This window comes from Diceros bicornis, chromosome 6 (assembly GCF_020826845.1).
Source record: "Diceros bicornis minor isolate mBicDic1 chromosome 6, mDicBic1.mat.cur, whole genome shotgun sequence".
Lineage (NCBI taxonomy): Eukaryota > Metazoa > Chordata > Mammalia > Perissodactyla > Rhinocerotidae > Diceros > Diceros bicornis.
In genome coordinates, this window is record NC_080745.1 from 29,416,165 (window position 1) to 29,437,116 (window position 20,952).

Genomic DNA, 20,952 nt, shown 5'->3' on the forward strand with positions numbered 1-20,952 from the left:
TATTAGGCCACAAAACAAGTCTCCATAAATTTAAGAAGATTGAAATAATACCAAGCATCTTTTCTGACCACAACGGTATAAAACTAGAAATCAACTATAGGAAGAAAATCAGAAAAGCCACAAATACGTGGAGAATAAACAAAATGCTACTGAACAATGACTGGGTCAACGAAGAAATCAAAGAAGAAATCAAAAAATACCTGGAGACAAATGAAAATGAAAATATGACATGCCAGAATTTATGGGATACAGCAAAAGCGGTTCTAAGGGGGAAGTTTATAGCAATACAGGCCTATCTCAAGAAACAAGAAAAATCTCAAATAAACAATCTAACAATGCACCTAAAGGAACTGAAAAAAGAAGAACAAACCAAGCCCAAAATCAGTAGAAGAAGGGAAATAATAAAAATCAGAGCAGAAATAAATGAAATAGAGACCAAAAAAACAATAGAAAAAATTAATAAAACCAAGAGCTGGTTCTTTGAAAAGATAAACAAAATTGACAAACCTTTAGCTAGACTCACCAAGAAAAAAAGAGAAGGCACAAATAAGTAAAATCAGAAATGAAAGAGGAGAAACTACAACAAACACTTCAGAGATACAAAAGATTATAAGAGACTACTATGAAAAGCTATATGCCAACCAATTCGACAATCTGGAAGAAATGGATAAATTCTTAGAATCATACAACCTTCCAAAACTGGATCAAGAAGAAGTAGAGAATTTGAATAGACTAATCACCAGTAAGGAGATCGAAACAGTAATGAAAAACCTCCCCCAAAATAAAAGTCCAGGACCAGATGGCTTCCCTGGTGAATTCTACCAAACATTCAAAGAATACTTAATACCTATCCTTCTCAAACTCTTCCAAAAAATTGAGGAGGGGGGGAAGCTCCCTAACTCATTCTACGAAGCTGACATTACCCTGGTACCAAAACCAGACAAAGACAACACAAAAAAAGAAAATTACAGGCCAATAACACTGATGAACATCGAAGCAAAAATCCTCAACAAAATACTAGCAAATCGCATACAACAATACGTTAAAAAGATTATACACCATGATCAAGTGGGATTTATTCCAGGTATGCAGGGATGGTTTAACATTTGCAAATCAATCAACGTGATACACCACATTAATAAAATGAAGAATAAAAATCACATGATCATCTCAATAGATGCAGAGAAAGCATTTGACAAGATACAGCATCCATTTATGATAAAAACTCTGAATAAAATGGGTATAGTAGGAAAGTACCTCAACATAATAAAGACCATATATGAGAAACCCACAGCTAATATCATCCTCAATGGTGAAAAACTGAAAGCTATCCCTCTAAGAACAGGAACCAGACAAGGATGCCCACTGTCACCACTCCTATTTAACATAGTACTGGAAGTCCTAGCCAGAGCATCAGGCAAGAGAAAAAAATAAAAGGGATCCAAATTGGAAAGGAAGAAGTGAAACTGTCACTATTTGCAGATGACATGATTTTATATATAGAAAACCCTAAAGAATCCACCAGAAAACTTTTAGAAGTAATAAACGAATATGGTAAAGTTGCAGGATACAAAATCGACATACAAAAATCAGTTGCATTTCTATACACAAACAACGAAGTAGCAGAAAGAGAAATTAAGAATACCATCCCGTTTACAATTGCAACAAAAAGAATAAAATACCTAGGAATAAACTTAACCAAAGAGGTGAAAGAGCTGTACACGGAAAACTATAAAACATTGCTGAAAGAAATTGAAGAAGACACGAAGAAATGGAAAGATATTCCGTGCTCTTGGATTGGAAGAATTAACATAGTTAAGATGTCCACACTTCCTAAAGCAATCTATAGATTCAATGCAATCCCTATCAAAGTTCCAACAACACTTTTCACAGAAATAGAACAAAGAATCCTAAAATTTATATGGAACAACAAAAGACCCCAAATAGGTAAAGGAATCCTGAGAAAAAAGAACAAAGCTGGAGGTATCACACTCCCTGATTTCAAAATATACTACAAAGCTATAGTAACCAAAACAGCATGGTACTGGCACAAAAACAGGCACACAGATCAATGGAATAGAATTGAAAGCCCAGAAATAAACCCACACATCTATGGACAGCTAATCTTTGACAAAGGAGCCAAGAACATACAATGGAGAAAAGAAAGTCTTTTCAATAAATGGTGTTGGGAAAACTGGATAGCCACATGCAAAAAAATGAAAGTAGACCCTTACCTTACACCATACACAAAAATTAACTCCAAATGGATTAAAGACTTGAATGTAAGACCTGAAACTATGAAACTTCTAGAAGAAAACATAGGCAGTACGCTCTTCGACATTGGTCTTAGCAACATATTTTCAAGCACCATGTCTGACCGGGCAAGAGAAACAATAGAAAAAATAAACAAATGGGACTACATCAAACTAAAAAGCTTCTGCACAGCAAAGGAAACCATCAACAAAACGAAAAGACAACCTAACAATTGGGAGGAGATATTTGCAAACCACACATCTGATAAGGGCTTAACCTCCAAAATATATAAAGAACTCATGCATCTCAACAACAAAAAAACTACCAACCCAATTAAAAAATGGGCAAAAGACCTGAACAGACATTTCTCCAAAGAAGATATACAGATGGCCAACAGACACATGAAAAGATGTTCAAAATCATTAACTATCAGGGAAATGCAAATCAAAACTACAATGAGATATCACCTCACGCCCGTCAGAATGGCTATAATTAACAAGACAGGAAACAACATGTGTTGGAGAGGATGTGGAGAGAAGAGAACTCTCATACACTGCTGGTGGGAGTGCAAACTGGTGTAGCCACTATGGAAAACAGTATGGAGATTCCTCAAAAAATCAAGGATACAACTACCATATGATCCAGCTATTCCGCTGCTGGGTATTTATCCAAAGAACTTGACAACACCAATGCGTAAAGATACATGCACCCCTGTGTTCATTGCAGCGTTATTCACAATAGCCAAGACTTGGAAGCAACCTAAGTGCCCACCAAGGGACGAATGGATAAAGTAGATGTGGTATATATACACAATGGAATACTACTCAGCCATAAGAAACGATGAAATCTAGCCATTTGTGACAACATGGATGGACATTGAGGGTATAATGCAAAGTGAAATAAGTCAGAGGGAGAAGGTCGAATACTGTATGATTTCCTTCAGTAAGTAGTAGATAATAACAACAATAAACAAACACATAGAGACAAAGATTGGATTGGTGGTTACCGGAGGGGAAGAGGGGAGGGAGGAGGGTGAAAGGGATAATTCGGCACATGTGTGTGGTGATGGGTTGTAATTAGTATTTGGGTGGTGAACATGATGTAACCTATGCAGAAATAGAAGTATAATGATGTACACCTGAAATTTATACAATGTTATAAACCAATGTTACTGCAATAAACAAAACAAAACAAACAAAAAAAACATTTACAAAACTTGACAATGTCCTGGGCCATAAGCAAGTATCAAAAAAATGTAAAAAGATTAAAATAACACAGAGGTTTCTTCCCCGCACAATGTTGTTAAGTTAGAATTCAATTTGAAAATTAGAAAAAGATAAATAAAAAATTTATCATACATTTGGAAATCTAAACTTCACTTTTAAATAAACATAAACCAAAGAAGTAATCACAATGAAAATTGTAAATTATTTTAAACTGAATGATAATGAAAATACTATATATCAAAATATGTAGGTTATAGCTAAAGGTATGCTTATAGGGAAATATATAGCCTTAAATGCATATATTTTAATATATTAATTTTATATTAGGTAGTATAAATTTTAATATTAATAGTGTATAAATATTATATTAATAAATTAGTAATATACTAATTAATTAGTTAATGTAGTTACTAGTATATTTGAGTTTAGATTTAACATTTTACTAGGCTCTTTCTATTTTTCCTGCCTATTCTAGTTCCCCCCTTTCTGCTGTCTCGCTTTCTGTTGGATTTATTGAGTATATTATTATTCCTTTCACACTATTAGCTTGGGAATTATACATATATTATACAAATATTCTTTCAGTTTTCACCCTAGAAATTACAACATTCATCCTTGACTTATAAAGATTAGTAACATTACCGCACCCAGGATCTGAACCGGCGAACCCCGGGCCACCGAAGCAGAGCGTATGAACTTAACCGCTATGCCGCTGGGCCGGCTTCTAAAGGAAAACTTTTTATTATGGACGTTAGTATATATATGGATCTGCATATCAAACATACACAGAGTGGAAAAAAATAGTATAATGAGTTCCTATGTGCTCATCATTCTGCTTCAATAAATATCAATATTCTTTCATTCTTTTATAAAATATATTGTCCCCTGCTGCTGCTGCCGGCCTTCTTCCTCTCCTCTTCCTCCTTCTTCAGTGGAGTGATTTAAAGCAAATCCAAGACATTAGCATATTTCTCTAACAGATATGGACTTTTCTTTTTAAGCATAACCACAAAATCGTCACAGCCAGCAATACTAACACTGATTCCTTAATGTCATCTACTACCCTGTCCAATTTAAGCCAGTCGTGGTGTGTCTTGGTTTTATCATCATCTGCCTGAATTTTTCACTGGGTTGGTCAAGACGTCATTAAGAAAGTGAATCTGAGTCTCTCTGAAATGCTGCAGTGTGTGCAAGGGACCCCCAAGGCTCCACGTAAACACCAACCAGCTGAGGTGCCCCTTCACACACTGGTCTCAACCCCTTTTATTACTGCTAGACTTTTACATGTGCAACACTCTCCCGTGAATAACAGCTTTCGTTAGACACAGTAATTCTCCCCCGGGGAAGACAGACACAGCAGAGTGGGGTGGGGGTGGAGAAGGAGCTGAGACCACTACCATCATGTGCCGCATAACGACGTTTTGGTCAACAATGGACCTCGTATACAACGGTGGTCCCTTAAGATGAGTACCATATAGTCTACGTGTGTGATAGGCTATACCCTCCAGGTTTTGTAGGTACACTCTATGATGTTCACACAGCAACGAAATCGCCTAATGATGCATTTCTTAGAACATATCCCTGTCACTAAGCAATGCATGACTGTAGTTTGAAGAAGCCTCTTGGAGAATCAAGCGGCTTCTCCGCTAGAGAGGTGTGCCTTCCCGCACCCCCCAAAATTAGTGTTTGACCCAGCATTTCCCAGAGTGTGGACTGAGTGACACAATGTGCAAAGTGATTGTAGAGGAGACACAGCAATGGCAAGTGATAATAGTATCACAAGGTGAGACAATTTTTCCCTTTCAGTTCTCCTCAATACTTCTGACTGCATTAAGAAGAAAGTCTCATTTGGTGTTTATAAGTTTTCAAAACTTCTCCTACCTTTGTTCATCTCTATTTTTTTTTTTTTGCGAGGAGGACTAGACCTGAGCTAACATCTGATGCCAATACTCCCCTTTTTTCTTGAGGAAGATTGGCTCTGAGCTAACATCCATGCCCATCTTCCTCTACTTTATATGGGACACCGCCACAGTGTGGCTTAACAAGCAGTGCGTCAGTGCGCGCCCGGGATCCGAACCTGCGAACCCTGGGCCGCCGCAGAGGAACGCGCGCACTTAACCGCTTGCGCCACTCGGACGGCCCCCATCTCTATTTTTAACAAAGAGAAAACTGGGCTTCCAGCAGGTGGTCTCTGGTTAATATTTAATAAATTGTTTGGTTTTCTTTGTGTTTATTTTTGCAATTATCTCTTATCTATGGCAAGAGATATGCCGTGAGTAGTAGCTAACACTTATCAGGTTCCAAGCAGTGTTGTGAACGCTTTTTGATCAGCAGCTCATTTCATCCTCATAACAACCCTGTGAGAGAGGTTCTAGGACCCCCATTTTACAGATCTAGAAACTGAGGTTCGGAGAATTCAGTAAACTACCTAGAGAGGCAGAGGTAGGAAATGGCCAAGCCTGAATTCAATCCAGAGCCCATGTTCTTAGCAACTACTCCACTCTTGTCCTCTTGTGTCATGCTACTAAGTTTCCTTTAAAAATCATTTAAACTAAAGTGAGCTAATTTAGAGATAATTCTTAAGAGTTCAAGTAGAGGTACTATGAGAATGGGGCAAAAATTGAGACAGTGGTTCCCCAAAGATCCAAGTTTGGGAAACTTCCTCTTAACTCAACCTCCACTGTCCTCACCCAAGGGCTCCAAGTTCTCAGCCCTGGTCTGGTCACTGTGGGAGTCAGTGGAGAGCTCGTGGGGCTGAAGGCAGAAAGGAGGGGCCCATCTGATTCCCATTTCAATGCTGTTGCAGGGCAACCCATCCTGGGTGTGGGTTGACTTACACCCTTTTATCACTTTTGTATTTTTCACCATGTAATTGTATTACTGATTCAAACGATATGATGTGATATAATAGTATAAACTAGGGCTTTTTCCAGCAAACCTAGCATAGTAATTAAGAGTTGTTGTGAGGATGAATGAGTTAATACACATCAAGCATTTAGAATAGGGCCTCACGCCACCTAAGTGCACCTGTAAGGGCGTGTGGGGTGAGGATGGTTAAATGAGGATGAGAACGGGCTGAGGGCTGGGGAGAGGGGGCTCTCTGGCAGCCTTGGAAGAAGCAAATCCTTAACGAGCTCCCACTTGTTGCAGCTCAGCAATCGATCTGTCTGAGGTATTTCAGGACTTGCTTCGTTTCAGGCGGGTGTGCAGACCTGCCAGAGCCAGCTAGGGAGTGCCGGAGCAGTCTGCCTCTGTGCCTGGAGAAGCGGCGTCTGATCTGGGCCCACCATGCATCACCAGCGGCAGGATTCCACTGCCACAGGAGCAGAACACTAATGGATTCCCCTATCAACATTCCTCAAACACCTGCCCTGTGTTGAGGTCTGCACACAGCTGGCTGATCAATCAAGGAGTATATTTTTCCAGAGATGGGCACCTTCAGGCAGAAGCCGGCTTTTAAAGCTGGAGGAGATGGATTCTTCTATACCTCTGAATCAGTCAGACTAAGACCAAGAGAACAGGACTAGGCAGGAACCCAGGCTGCCCAGTGAGACCAGGTGCTAGGAGCTGGGACACGTTTCCACTCATCTGCTGGGCCCTTACCTTATGCAGGGCTCTGCAGTCTATAGGGCACCCCCAGACCTGAGGGTGGTTCAAAAGTAAGGCCTTGTATAGAGTGAACATGGGCGTGCCACTAACTAGTTGCCTAATCCCGTGCAAATCATTTGTCCCTCTGAGCCTCAGCTCAGGTGAGGTGACTGCCCCAGGACACATGGCTGCTAAAGGACAGAGCCCTGTTTCAAGCCCCAGTGCCCTCTACCCCGGGTAATACGTCCAGCGCACACTGTCACGTCCAGCTAGGGGCCCTCTGAACTGACCACAAAATGCAACAATCAAGTTCAGGACCCAGAGGTCAGCCTGGGACTCTTGTACACTCGGATAGACAAGGATTTGTTTTATTTGATTAAGTCACCACTATGGACAAAAGTGGGCCAAAGTCTTCAGCTGGGGGTGGACGGGGGTTAGTAAACTAATGAAGAGAAGCTTTATTTATACCTTTGCAGCTAAAGCTAATCATATGGGTTTTAAATGGTATATTCCACTTGTTGTGTACTGCCTCTGAAAACGCACTTGAATTTCTATGTCTGTGTTAGATTGTCACAGGCTCAGGGAAGGTCCTTTGTGTGTGAGATCCACACTGACAATTTGGCTTCACGCTCAGGAATCACACTGCCTGAGATCAAGTCCTGGCTCCGCCACTTATTAGCTGAGCTGGTGGCTTTTTGGCAAGCAGCAGCTTCCTCATGTGTAAGATGTTGATGATAGCGTGTCTATTTCACAAGGTATCTGTTCATTAAGATGAGGCTTAATTGAGGCTGTGCTACATAAGGCACTTAGCACAGGGCCTGGCAAACAGGAGGTGCTCCATAACGATAGCTATGACCATAATTAAGACACAGAATCTCACTTAAACTTACAAAGCGTTATCTTTGCAACCAAAATACCAACCAATTGTTCTCCCCAGTTGTGGACATGAATGATAGCTCAGTTCGGAGCCTTGGTGTCTAAGCCCCTGAATGCCTATTACCTTGGCAAATCCAGCCTCTGCATCTTGTGTGTCTCTATATCCCGCCCCCCTACCCCACTTCCTGCCCCAGGCGCAGTGCTTAGCACAGTGAAGTTCTCCGTAATGGTCTGTGCGCTAGAACTGAATATGCCATCCGTCAGCTGGGGGAAGTTGTTCCAGAGGGATGGCATAATGGCAATGGCTGGGTATGGGGCCAAGTAAAATGAAGCTGGGAGGACCCTGTTGGACAGACACCTGGCTGTGACTTCAGCAATGCCCATTCTGATTAAAGGTGGTGCCTTTCCTGAGAACTTTCCAGACATGTAATAATTGATGGGATGCTGATAACTCACAGCAAGATTTAATACAGCTGACCCCAGGTGGGTCATTTAGCCCCTCTCTGACTCAATTCTCGTCTCAAAAAACACGAATAGACAATACCTGCCCTTTTAGATCAAGGATCAAATTAGCTCCTAAGTGTGATGCTCTATAGATGTAAAGACTTTCTCTCTCTCTCTCTCTCTGTCTCTGTCTCTGTCTGTCTCTCTCTCTCTCTCACACACACACACACACACACACACACACACACACACACACGGTTTACTAGCGATTGGTTTTTCCATCTTCCCACCCTGACAGGCTAGTGGGAATGCATTAGTTTGGTCCTATAAAGCTCCCTTCTTGACTGCAGCCTCCAGCTGGAAGCGGCCAGCATACTGCTTGCTGGGCAGTAAGAGACAGGTCATTAAGTATGGTGGTGATGGTCCCAGGGGTTCATCACCCCAGTCAGCTCAGGAAGGAGACATTTTTCAGGCAGGAGATGCATGAGCATAAAGGCAATCCCCCTCTAAGAGCAAACACCTCTGCGCCGGGGCAGAAGGGAGCTCAGGTATTTGCTCTGGGAGGGGAGAGAGCTTACTGATTCCACCATGCTGCCCTCCTGTGGAGTCTGGACGGCTTCAGCTCAGCTCTGATTCGTCAGGACTCTGCCTTCCCCTGCGCTTCTGAACTGGCCCCTGCCTCAACTCCAGTGCTGGCATTGTCATGTACAATCCTCAATGAATAATAGTAGTAGTAATAATCATCGTAGTAGTGAGGGCTTTGCGTGCATTGTTTCATTTAATTCTTGTGACATCCCAGCAAGGCAAGTATTATTCTTATTTCTATTTTACAAGTTTGGAAACTGAGGCTCAGAGAGGTTAAAATGTACCATGTTACAACCTATGCCTGGTAAATCAGGATTCAAACCCTGGTAGCCCAACTCCAGAGTCTATGCGTTTTACCCCTACACCTTACTACTGCCCACCACTTGGATAGAAGGGATGGAAGGAAGGAAGGAGGGAAAGAGGGAAGGAAGGAAGGAAAGAGAAGAAGGAAGGATGGATGGATATCTTCCAAGTCATGAGGATGGAATGAGAGACTGTGTGTGTGAAAGTGCTTTATAAAATTTAAAGTGCCAAAATGGACGAGAGCGTTGTCATTGTTAGATCACAGGTTGTCCCCTTCAGAAGGAAGTTTGTCTTCTCTAAGCTGGGACATCAGCACCTCTGGCATCTGGCTGAGACTCCGGGAGCTTTTCCACCCTTCAGTGCTCACCTCACCCAGCTCTAAGGCTTTTCTCTCCCTCTGGGATGTGAGGGGAACAAGCGCACCCCAGGACGGGGAGATTCAGAGCTTTCTGCCCTTGGCCGTCTCGTTGCTGTGTGTGACCTTGAACAAGTCCCTTCACCACTCTGTATCCACGAGTCTGACTGTCTCTAAAGAGAAGATCGCCCTGCCCCGGTGCTCTGTGAGAGCCTGTGCCTCACAGCACCTAATTCACTTGCCAGGTTTCCAGCACTCCACAGCCACAGCGACTAGAGGAGACAGAACTGCACAACACAGACACAGAACATTTCCATCACCACAGAACATTCTATCGGACAGTGCTGCTCAAGTTCAGTATTTGTTAACAGTTTTTTTTTTCTTTTGAGGTAAAACTTGCATGCAGTGAATCTTTTCACCCCAGAAAGTTCCATCATGCCCCATCCCAGTCAATCTCTACCCCCAACCCCAGAGGCAACTGCTGTTTTGATAATTCTTTTTAATCATAAATTAGTCTTGCCTGTTTATGAAAGACTTTGATTGCCATTGCCACGAGTCTGCTGAAAGCTGGCACCATTTTTCACTCCTCTCAGGAGAATGAGATAGTCTTGGGACAAATGATTTCCATTTTCTCTCCTCCTTACTTCACTGGCTTCTCCTACATCCAACAGGCAACACAGAACAGAGCTGGTCTTTGGGAATTTGAAGATGGCCTGCCTTCAGGGACCCACTCCATTCTACCTCCCTGTGTTTTAGATTTGACCCCTTAGGATGGGGCTGAACATATTTCCCACTGTGTCCCTTTCTAGGAGTGTCTGATTGGCCTTCTCAATGTGGGCTTTCTGCCACCATTTGCAAGACTGCCAGCTGGATGGGAGTAGGCAAGGAGAGCAGAGGTTGTCACCTTCTAAGGACTGTCAGAGAGGGGGTTGGCCCAGAGGCCGTTGTTCTGGGCCATACCCAACCTGGGCTGGTTGGTTGCTGGTGGCCCTGATCCTGTAGTGGGGATTACAGGACATTTGAATCAAGTTTGAGCTGGAAAGTAGAAGCTATAAATTATTTTTGGTTTAAAACTCTGGGCAAGGAGCCACATTTTACCTTTTTGCTTTAGATTAGTTGAAAAAAGGCTCAAGAAGGGAAAACTAAATCTGAGTCTTTGCGTGGATATTATCACCAAGGCTTGGAAAATTTCTAGCCTGCCCCTAGGTCAACCTGCCCAGTGCCTGTGGTGCCGGGGGTGGCCAGAGAAGACGTCTGTGCGCTGAGAGCCAGCCAGGAGGACAGGAACTGCGATTCCAGGGACTCCTGAGCTGGCGGAAAATGACCTTAATTGACTTTTCCTGGGTGAGGGAAGGGGCCCCACAGGGGTGGAGCTCGGAGGAGGGTGCAGGGAAAAATGTCACAGCACAGTGCTGGAGACTTCCTGAGCCATCACAGGGGCTGGGGGTTGGCTCCAGTGCCCAGCAGGAGGGACCTCTATGCAAAGCCTGAGACTGTCACCTCCCACTGTCTGTTGGTCATGCTCACTTCGGTGTGTACTGACTGGCAGCTAGGACAGGATGAAAGAAAAGGGCCTTGGGACCTGGATCACAGGAGGAGAAGGGAGGGCAGCTGGGGACACTGGGTCCAGGGAGGAAAGAAGTCAGGAAGGATGCAGCTGGGAGCTGCCCCGAGGAGCTGCTGGAGGTGGCAGATTCCAGAAGCTGCTGGGAAGGAAGCAGGCCTGAATGGTGAGGTGACCAAGGACTTCCCTGGCAGCAGGGGGACCACAGGTATCCCTGAAAACTCAGGGTGGCCTGGCAAGAAAATGATGGACCAGGAGTCAGGAGTGGAAAAGGAGAACTTTTGTGCTCCTTAGGCAGGGCCCCATGAGTGTGTGTGTGTGTGTGTGTGTGTGTGTGTGTGTGTGTGGCAGTGAGAATCTTGGGGTCTGACCCAGGGGCTTCAAGGCGCCCCTGTATCAGAGGCCTCCACAGAAAATCAGGAAGTCCCAGAGGTGTGTTCAGAGTGGTCCCAGCCTCTCCTTCCTGTCCCCTTCTGCGGCCCCAGAAGTCACAGCACACAGGCAGGTTGCTACCTGCAAGGTCTACCTATGTAGGAGGCCACCTGGCCTGCCTGGCCCTTTCCCCTCCCTCTGCCCAAACACACAGACTCAGAGAGAGAAAAATTCTTTCCCTCCAGCTGGGACCTCAGAGTTATCAAGCACCTGTCACCAAACTCGGGTTTGAAACCTGTATTGAGCACCAATGACTCACATAGCTCGGCCCTAGATATGTCAGGCAGGATGGCCAAATCCTATCCACTCAACAAGGGGCAGGAACAGGGCCATTTGTTGGGGGAGATGGGGTGTCGTTCCTGAGAAGCATTAAATAAACACTTTTTTATTTTGAGTAGTTGGAGCTGTCCAACCATAGATTGGTAGAAACTCACTAGAAAGATAGTGAGCTCTCCATCACTGGCGATATCCAAGGTGAGACTGGATAAACACTTGGCAGGGATCCTGTGTGTGTGTATGTGTGTGTGTGTGTGTGTGTGTTTCAGAGGAGGAATGGCAATTCACACAACTATTGTGGGTTTGGACTAGGTTAGTGTTTCCCATTCATGTAGCACATTTTGGATTTTTGGCATATCTGTGACCCATTTAATTATTTCTATACACTTTTTACTTTAAATAATTCACTGTTTTGGACACAAATAAATATATGTTTAAGAAAACTTGAAATCAATACCATAAAGGAAAGCCAGAACCGTGTTATAAATAGAGGATAGCTCTTAAAATCGCCACCACCACCACCACAAACTGAAACAGTGTTATCAAATCCTAGCTGGATACCGTTGCCTGCCCTGTTGTCTAGGTCAAAATGGCGATAGCAGCCGTTGGAGAGATGCTGAAGAGAGATCCGCTCCCAATAAGCCTTTCCTCCTTCAGATCGGCAGAAGGATTGGGAATGAATTGAAAAGTGAACAGCCTCCTCCCTGGGTGATTCTATCTAATGCCCGCTCCAGGACCCCCCAACTGCCCCTTGGTTCTTTCCTTCTCACGGCAGCCTCCTGTGGCCTGGGGAAGGTACCCCTCAACCCCGTTCCACCATCTGAAAAATGAGGGGTTTGATTGGAGACACTTGCTGGGGTCCTGTGCAGCTCTAACATTCCTTCCAACTTCCCTCCTATAGGAGTATTCCTTTCCTGTATGATTTCTCAGGTGGGCTTGCCCCAGCCATCATCCAGGGGGAGAGATGGGGTCAGGGCTGCGGCGACCCCCTCACCAGCTCCACCGTAAGCCGCTGCGAGCCCCGCAGGAGGAGCATGCTTCAGTGTTGGGCTTCTGTCTCCAGACTCTCCTCTGAGCCTCTCTGTGCCCCCTACCCCCATCCTCCCCGCTTGGAGTCTGGCAGCATTGAGAGCTTCATGTAGGCTAAATGTCGGTTTGAAAAATAGGATTCCATTAAAAGATTATTGTCTGCCTCCTTACTCGGGCCTCTGAGATGGAGTCTGTCCTTATTTGATTTGGTTCAGCGGCACTTTCAAAAGAAGGGGTGGTGGGAGGTGGGGGGAGCCAATTTATCTCCGAGATCCAGACAGAGAAGCAGGTTTCATTTGGGGCTTTGTTTATAACTTGGAAAAGTGCTCTGAAATATGTCACCAGCAGGCGGTGGGCAGGGTGATGCCCAGTTAAGCACAGCACCCATGCCAGGATTCAGCAGCACCTGGCTTGAAGCAAGTTCACCATGTGAAAGTCAGGCCGGAGGAAGGAAAGGTAAATTAGTAGGTAATTATGCACTTTACACAGGAAGGGTTTCTATAAGGAATCCTTTAAACAGGCAATCCCTGGTGACTTTTAAATAAAATTCTATTTCTTCCCAGAGTGTGGTAAGGACTTAATAAGATGACCATGTTTCAACCAGATGCATTTTGGGGGTGAATTTGCCCCTGGAAACTACTCCTTTCTGTCTCTGTGGAGTTTCCTAATCTGGGCATTTCACAAAAATGAAATCATATAGTACGTGGCCTTTTGTGTCCAGCTTCTCTCACTTAGCATCATGTTTTCAAGGTCCATCCATGTAGTAGTATGTGTCAGAACTTCATTCCTTTTTATGGCTGAATAATAATACTCCATTGTGTGCATATACCAACTCTTATTCATCCACTCGTCAGTTGATCGACATTTGGATTGTTTCCACTCTTTGGCTATTGTGAATGATGCTGCTATGAACATGTGTGGACATATGTTTTTGTTTCTCTTGGGTCTATACCTACGAGTGGAATTGCTGAATCACATGGTAACTCTGTGTTTAATTTTTGAGGAACTGCCAGACTGTTTTCCGCAGCAGCTGCACCGTTTTACATTCCCAGCAGCAATGGACGAGGGTTCTGGTTTCCCCACAGCCTCACCAACACTCATCACGGTCCGTCTTTTTGTTCTAGCCATCCTAGTGGGTGTGAAGCAGTATCTCCTTGTGGTTTTGACTTGCGTTTCCCTGATGCTCACCTGGGATTTGAACCCAAGTCTGTTGATACCCACTGGACCATAGATGTTCACGCTGCCAACAGAGTCAACAAACACAGAGATTCTCAAGGGTCCGCGCCAACTGCACCTTCCCTCCCTCCAACCCCTCCCGCAGGCTCCCTGAGCTGTGGAGCCGCCATTTTTGCTCAGGCTGGGGCTGGTCCCTTGGGGATGCTGGGGCAAAATTAACACTGAAAACCACTGCTCTCGTGGCTGATATTTCACAGGGTAGTGCATTTCATCACTTTACAAGTGAATTATCAGTAAATTAAGTCTTGTTCGGAGGGCAATTATCATAGTTTTTAACCTTTGAATCCTCAGTGTCAGGCATATAATAGGCTTTCGATAAATGTTTGTTGAACTCATCCATCCCTTCATCAAATGTTTATTCAGCATCTGCTTTGTATGAGGCACTGTTCTAGGCTTCTAGGATACAGCAATGAATAAAATAACTAAAAATTCCTGCTCTCATGAGACTTAAATTCTGGTGGATGAGTGAATAAAGTTTACAAATTTGTGTTTGAGACAATGAATAAGAAGGGAATTTGTAAGCTTTACATGCTACATAAAGGATTATATTCACGAAGAAATAGCAATAATACTAGCAACGCAACAGTTATGTGGAGGCATTGACTATGTGCCAGCCACTGTTCTAAATTATATATATGTGTATACATTATATAATATGAGCATTATATATAATATATGTGAGAATTATATGTATGAGGATTAAATGGAATTATATATATTTTTTATATATATATGCACAAAAATATGTAAAAATCCATTTAATTCTCACAACAACCTTGTAAGGTAGAAGTTATTATTGCCATCTCTGCTTTATAATTGAGAAAACTGAGGCACAGAGAGGTTAAGTAACTTGCCCGGGATCACACAGCAAGTGGGACAGGCGGGATTTGAAGGCAGGCATGTGGCCATAGTGCTTGTGTGCTTGACCATTATGCTATGGCCCCTCTCCATGGACGAGAAGCAGACATGAATTTGGTCTGAGCTGGCTTTCTGTGCTCTGAGGCCTGGTTGCCACAGTTTTTATTCACTGGGTCCAACCTGCACAGGCCTGGGATATTTGGGTTGGTGGCAAGCTAGCTGGGTCATCAGAGTGGAGGCAAGAAAGTCCTTCAGGATCTACTCTATCACCTGTCTGTCCCCACAGGGCCATCCTCAGCCTGCATGGCCCATGACCTCATGCCCTTGAAGCTGACCCGCCCAGAGTTCGCTCCTTCCAGCCTGCCTGCTGCCCTTCTCCCAGCAAGAGTCCTAGCAAGAATCCTCACCCATTCCTGGCAGTCACTGAGTGACCTCATGGCTGTGGCAAGGGCTTAAGAGTCGAGAACCTTGCTTCCTGTACCTGGCCTGGTCAGTGTACCCAGGCGGGGCAGAGAGCCTTCCGGAAGCTGCAGGAGGGAGGAGGGCAGTGAGCAGGGGACTAACTGGGGTGTGTTCCCATTTTCTCCCTGACCCGGGTGAGCTGTGAACGTCCTCTAGGTTTCTCCCTGCAGAGGGTGGGGTGGTCCATCAAAGGCTGGTCTCAGCACCTTTGGTTCTGTTACTTGAAAACAGACTTTGGAAGCGCCTCCAAGCAGGAGTCTTGGGTTGGAGAAACGTGCCAAGGACCCTGAGAATCCAAGAACGTAGGCTACAAGAGCTTTCTGCTAAGCAGCGAGCGGGTGGGGCCCGCCGAGTCTTGTTCACGGCTCACTCCACTGCCAAGGCCAGGGCGGGGCACAGGGGAGGCACTCAGGGAGTATCTGTTGAATGAAACAGCTGAAAGGAAAGTAAATCCTATCTAGTCCAATCCTCTCATTTTACAGGAAACTGAGGCCCAGCTGGGGGAAGTGGCTTAGCTAAGCCAATATTTATAGCTAGCAAAGAGCAGAAGCAGAGAACCAGGCCAGGCCTCCGGATGTGCACTTTAGAAGAGGTATTCTTTCCATGGCACCAGGTGGCCGAGGTCTATGGGGTGCCTCTCCTGGAGGGAGCCCATACACGGAGTCCCTGCCTCTCCTCTCCAGCGACTCCCTGCCATCTCCAGGAACATCTGCTCATTAGCAGCCCAAATTGGATAGCCAGGAGGCAGGGAGGAGCCAGTTAACCTTCCCAGTGTGAAGTATTTTCATGGGAGGAGGGGAAGGAAGAGAAGGACAGGGGAAAAAGGGAATAATGACAATAGTAATGGCTATGACTTGTTAAAGACCTACTATGGGCCAGCCACTGTGAACGGGCCTCTTTACATGCATCATTTTTAATTCTTCGACAGTCCTAAAATATATTATTGCCCATGGTCAGATGGTCCTGGTTGCTGCTTAAAACAAAGAAATTGATGGAATTCTAAACACAATGGAAAAAAATATGGATGGGCCCAGGTACCCCAGACAAACGCTCAGGGGTCTTGTGCTCAGCCCAGCAGAGGAGTAGGCTAAACTCTCACCACCTGAATTGTGGGCTGCCGCGGTCCTGAGGCCTGCAGCCCACAGCACAAGATACGCAGCCACAAGGTCTTGGCTTCCAGCCCAAGCCCAACACATGCAACCACTCACGTTCTAAAAGTGTGTGAGAATGCCTACCCCCCAGCATCGTAGAGAGGATGAAAGACGTGTGATGAAAAGAGCTCAAGTCCATAACATGCCACATAGTAGGCACTTGGCGGTTGTTAGTTCTCTTTTCTCTCCTACCTGCAAACCAATGTCTACTGCCAAGAAAGACGATGGCCGTGCATCCTCTTCCCCCAAGGAGTCAGCATTTTAACTGATGACTCTTAGAAATCACAGTCTGGAGGCTCAAAGAAGTGTATTTCAAAAGGTAACTGAGAACATAAAAATAACCACTGACTTGTACCCTTCAGAAAAATCGAAATGTCCTGACATTTTTCAGCTGATATATGAAAGAAACTTGATAGAGGTTTTCCCAAATTTGGTAACAGTTCTGAAGATGTACATGACATTACCAATAATAAGTTGTGAAACTGAAGGGAACTTTTCTAAACTATCAGTGACAAACAAAATTTGGTAAAAAAAAAACCAAAAACTAATTGGGAGAGACAGGTAGGGGCAAAGGGGCTTTCCCCAGGTAGTCCCTGACGGGCCTTGGAGACTCCTTCAAGACTCAGGCAAGTTTCATCGCTGCATCTTTTTCTGGGCTGCTCTCTCTGCAGCAGGGCCAGCCACCTGTGCAGGGAGGATGAGGTCTGGGAGATACCTGTGCAGCAGCTGAACCAAAGCCCTGACCTGCCCGTGTCAACCTCTCGGGGCTCAGTACGCCCTGCGTGTGCTCTGCATGGAGGCTGGGGACGGGAGAAATGGGCAGTGGAGGCTGCCGCTGGGGAGTTGGAACTGAGGAACGACACTGGTGACCTCTGGCACCGGGTAAGGGACTAGGGTCTGCTATTATGAGAGTGTTGCAGTGTCTTATCACCATCTCGACAGGTGGGAGGAGGACAACAATGATAATTATCCTCATCGAATGTCCACAGATGGGGTGAACAGAGTCCCAGAATGCCTGAGATTAACCCTTGTAGGATGGGGACTCAGAGCAGATTAAGTTTGGTTTCAGAAAAGTGCTAAAAAGGGTAATGTTTCTTGTGCCTGAGTGTTGGGATAAAATTTACATATGCTACAGATGCATATTGCTAGCATATTTAAGTGTAATATAACAATATGGATCTATGCCCTTTTGTGTTTCCTTTAATGATATGGCCAAAGCCCTGATACTGTCACGGCTGGTTAAACCACAGTAGGTTAAGAGAGTAATTATAAAAATTATATATACATACTTTAAACATTTTATTCTAATTTACAATACATAAGCATACATTAATTTGGCTTTATTTTTACTCTTTGTTATGGAAAATTTTAAACATATACAGAATAGACAGAATAGTATAAGGAACTGTCATGCACCCATCAGCCAGCTTCAAAAATTATCGAATCATGGCCAAGCGTGTTTCTGTATCGGTCCCCCCAACATGCTGTTACTTTGAAGCAAATCTCAGATGTGATCTTACTTCATCCCTTATATTTCAGTCTGCATCTGCTATGGACTGAACTGTATTCCTCCAAAATTCATATACTGAAGCCCTAGCCCTCAAAAGAAGAGACACCAAAGAGCTTGCTTCCTCTCTCTCCACCAGCACCCACTGAGGAAAGGCCACCTGAGGACACAGCGAGAAGGTGGCCCTCTGCAACCCCAGGAGAGAGCCCTCATCAGGCACTGACCTTGCTGGCAACTTGACCTTGGACTTCCAGGCTCCTGAACCATGAGAAATAAATTCCTGTTGTTTCAGCCACCCAGTCCACGGTATTTTGTTATGGCAGCCCATGCTAGCTAAAACAGCATCTTTAAAAGATAAGGATTCTTTAAAACAAACAAACATAACAACAATAACACTATTGGACCTACAAAATGTATCACTGAATCCTTCATTTCGTCAGATATCAGCAGGTGAACTTATGATGTGGGGCTACGGCTCTTCTCTAGAGTGTGCATCAGCTCATTGGAGTCCTGCATTGCCTTTCAGCAAAAACCACATCTGTGATGCATGATCTACAATGTGCAGTTATAGTTTTTTAATGTGGAAAGAGAACTTAAAGATATTTTTGAAGATATGAGAACAGGATCCTCCCAGATAGTTATTACTCTCCCCTACCATCTTTTATGGTTGTTTCACTCACACCTATTTTGACATTATTTTTTTTTTTAGAAACTCACTTTTATTGAGCATTTCCAAAGCATTTACCTTAGCTTTCACAGAAATGACTCTCATTTTTGTACTCATACTTAATTAGTTGATTTGTAATATTTAGTTATGAATTAACAATAACAAGTAGAGCTGGCATAAATAGGTTTGGGAATAAACACAATTGATTCCTGTTAACTCAACTACTTGTAGAAGGGCCTTGGTATACTGGAGAGTGGGTTATCGCACAGTGTGTTTTATGGAGGAACTAGGAGCATCAAATAATTTGGTAAGCCTTTTAGGTGGAGACTGAATAAATGAGCTTCTTATGGGTATTTTGGGGATCTTTTTTATTAGCACCACATCATTCTTTTCATATACTATATAATATCCATTGTATAGAAGTACCATATGTCTTAACCCGTATGTTTTTTATTGGTAGATATAGAAATTGTTTCTAGTTTCTGTCCGTTCATTTTGCTTTTTTGCCAACATATAAAATGCTTCATTGAGGCTCTGTACTCATATACCTTATAATTTTATTTATTTATTTATTTTTCCCCCTAAAGCCCCAGGTTAGTTGTACGTCATAGCTGCACATCCTTCTAGTTGCTGTACGTGGGATGTGGCCTCAGCATGGCCGGAGAAGCAGTGCGTTGGTGTGCGCCCGGGATCCGAACCGCGGCTGCCAGCAGCGGAGCACGTGCACTTAACCACTAAGCCACAGGGCCGGCCCCGTACTCATATACCTTGATGTACTTTAACAAGTATATATCTGCAGGATACATTTCTTAGTGTGGAATTGTTGGGTCAAACAAAAGATATATGTATTTAAATTTTTAATTGATATGGCAAATTGTTCTGCAAAATTGTTGCACTAATTTATACTCCCACCAACAGTATTTAAAAGTGTGTATTGCATACCCACTCACCAACTATTACCAAACTTTTTCGTCCTTACCAGCCTTATAAATAAAAAGTGATATCTTCCTGTTGTTTCTATTTAAATTGCTTTAATTTTGAATGAACTTTCGCATTTTTCATGTGTTTAATGGGTATTTGCACTTATTTTTCTATGAACTATGAGTTCATATCCTTTACTCTGCTGGTCTTTTAAAACAGATTTGTGAAACTCCATTTAATTTAACAATATTCGCCCTTTGCTTTTCTATGTGTGTCATAAATTCACAAAGGGGCTGAGATGGCTGACTTTCATCAAAAAGGTGTACTCTTCCTTCTTGTGTGTGGCGTCATCCCTGGGAAGAAGTTACCAGCTGGGGACTACATTTCCCAGCCCGTTTTAGGGTAGGTGGAGCCGTGTGACTGAGTTCCAGCCAGTGGCTACAAGCATGGATGATACATACTACTGCCAGGCTTAGCCTGTTAGAATTTCCAGCAGCTTTCCTGGATGCCAAGGGTCACAGCTGGCAAGACCTCTGTCAGCCTGCTCTGTGGATGATTTAGAGAAGTGGAGCTGCCCTGTTCTGTACTGTTAGTTGAAACCACTGGGCTTGAACCATTATGCATTTTAAGGTCTATCTCTTTTTAAATAGTAGTTAGCCTCCACTAGCTAGTACACAAAATACCTAAGTAAGTTATTCTAACTTATATATTAAATATGTGCAGTAATTGGTTTTTGACCTTTTCCATGCTATTTATTTCTTAACAATACAGATTTTAAAAATGTTTTACATGGTCACTTTTTAAAAAAATGACTTGGGTTTTGTGTTATGCTTGGAGAGAATCTCTCTACCCCAAGATGATTTTTTGAGTTATCTATGTGTCTTCCTAGAAGTTTTAAGTTTTACATTTTTCATTAAAATTTTTGCTCCATCTGTAGTTCAGTTCAGGGTAAGGTATAAAGTGGGTTTTCAGCTTAATTTTTTTTCCCCCTAAATGGTTAGGCAGTTGTTACCATTCCATTTATGGAATAATCTATTCTTTATCACTGATTTGAATTACACTTTTATCGTATACCAAATTCAAACATGCATTTGGGTTTACATATGGACTCTTTCCTGTTTTGTGAATTTGTTTGTCTATTAATGGACTGTCCCAAAGTGTTTTAGTTATTGTAGATTTACAACAAATACTTTTAAATATCCAGTGAGGAAGTATATCT